At 46.1% G+C, this 2,304-nt stretch overlaps 1 pseudogene; it reads left to right on the top strand.

The window, feature by feature from the left end:
• Positions 1-1,610: 1,610 nt before the first annotated feature.
• LOC111746007 lies at positions 1,611-1,728 on the top strand (annotated as a pseudogene).
• The last annotated feature ends 576 nt before the right edge of the window (positions 1,729-2,304 follow it).

The following is a 2,304-nucleotide window of genomic DNA, read 5'->3' on the forward strand; positions in this document are numbered from 1 at the left end:
CCATGGTGACTCAGGTGACCCTGGTTTCTCCTGGCTCCATGGGCTCACTATGTCCATACCCCTCTCTCTCCACACACATCCAAAGGCCTGCTGCCATGAGTCACCTGGCCGAGTAAAACTGTCAGGATGACAGCCTTCCTCATAGTCACACAATTTAGGGTTCCAGCTACTGCAGAGCCCTGTAAAGGAACAACTTTTCTTCCTTGGGCTTTACAATTTTTTTTCCATCTCTAGCTCTAATATTCTCACATTTAATTAATGTTCCACTTGACTAATAAGATATAATAGAGGCAGCTGGGAGTCCTTGGAGGCTGGGGGCTGGGATAATCGCACATCTTGAGAAGGAGGGGAGCACCATCAGGGGCTAGCAGCCTTGGGGTAGAGGAGGTTAGACTTGGAAATGGGGTGCTCAGCCACACTGCTGAGTAGAAACCCAGCAGGGTGAGCCCAGCCTACTCTATACCTTTGCCTATGCTGTTTCCCTCTCTGGAGCTACTTTCCCTCCTCTTAAGGGCCCACTACCTCAGTGGTCTCAACTTCCCTCCTCCCAAGACAGTTCAGGTAGGGGTTCTCATAAATGAGCAGGGGTCAATGACACCCAGGGTGTGCATGTAAAAATGCAGCCTCCTGGCCCTGCTCCAGGAAACTGGTGGGTAGAAGCCTAGGAATCTGCATTTGGCTGGTCTAAGTGCTTATGATATAGGCCAAACTTGAATGAACTTTGGGAAACCATGATTCAAACAATAAACTCCATTCTCCTTTTATAAAAGGGAAATGATTATAGTGCCACTCCATAGCCCATTATAAGAATCAGGATTGGGCATGCACTGTTAGCATTCAATAAACGTTAACTACCCAAATCATTGTCATTGGTTCTGCAGGACCATGTCTGTCTAGCCCCTGCTGTTGCCAATGCCTGGCACAGTGTTTGCCTCCAAGTGAGCGATCAGAAGCATTCAGAGCAGTTTTCTTTGGGCAGCTCCAGGAGGCAGAGTTGGAGAGAAGAAGGTAAAAGTTATTATTTTCCCTCTTGTACTGGTTGACAGTTTTAACATGAACTTGAAAAATAATATCTGTTATCATTTAAGAAACTTGTTTAATTTTCTGTTAATTTGTTAAATGACTAAAATAATCTTCTGGAAGTTTTGGATAGAGAAAGTGTCCTCTTCATAAGGCTTTTTAATTAAGAGTGGAGAATGTAGAATCTTATTCAATGCAGCCTGTGGACTCTGTGCACCAGCATCCCCTGGGAGTTACTTTAAATGCAAGTTCTCGGGCCCCACCCTAGGCCTCCTGACTCAGAATTTCTGGGGCTGGCAATGGCCTTGCTAGAAAGCTCCCCAGCCATTGTGTTGCAGGTGGTCTTTGCCCACGAATGCTGTCTCGGGGCTGGAAGGTATCTGACACCCTGAGGGCAGACACATGACATCCCCACTCTCTTTTGTATTTGCCCCAGCCCCCAACCCCAGTCTAGGCACACGAGAGCTCAGAAAAGACTCACTGATGGATTAAAAGTGCACTGAGGCCCAGAGAGGCCCAGTGACCTCCCTGAAGTCCCACACAAGTGAATAGGAAATAGCAGAGGGAGATGGTTAAGAGCCTAGGCTTGGGTCTTTGGCCATGCTACCCTGAACAAGCCCAATCCCATCTGATCTTGAAGCTAAGCAGGGTCGGTCCTGGTTAGTACTTGGATGGGAGTCCACCAGGGAAGACTGGGTACTGTAGGCGTAAAAAACAACAAAAAAGTAAGGGATTGTAAACTGACAAAGTCCTTGCAATCTGTGAGGTCAACCAAGTGTTGCCTCGCCTTAAAAAAAATTATTTTTTAATTAAAAAAAAAAAAAGAGCCTAGGCTTGGAGCCAGACATGCCTGGTTAAAAAAAATAAAATGCCCTTTCCTTGATCAGGTGTGTGGCCTTGGGCAAGTGCCTTAAGCCCCCACAGCCCAACTGGCCCATTTATAAAATGGGGCCATTCATCCCTATCTCAGAGAGTGAGATGAAGTAAGTATAAAAAGAAGGTTTGCACTGCACCTGGCTCCTGCTAACTTACAATACATGGAAGCTGCTGCTGTTATTATCGATACCATAAGTATCAACATCCTTATCACTGAGAGGCCTTGTCACAGCAAGGGCTAAACACCCAGGTCCTGGAGCCACTAGCCCCACTTATTATCTGAGTAAACCTGGACAAGTTCACTTCACATCTCTGGGCCTTGGTTGCCCCATCTATAAAATGGGAACAAAAATAATAATATGCCTACCTCATAGAGCTATTGTGAGTTGATATTTGTAAAGCTCCTAG

The sequence above is a fragment of the Pteropus vampyrus genome, unplaced genomic scaffold, assembly GCF_000151845.1.
Source record: "Pteropus vampyrus isolate Shadow unplaced genomic scaffold, Pvam_2.0 Scaffold171, whole genome shotgun sequence".
Taxonomy (NCBI): Eukaryota; Metazoa; Chordata; class Mammalia; order Chiroptera; family Pteropodidae; genus Pteropus; species Pteropus vampyrus.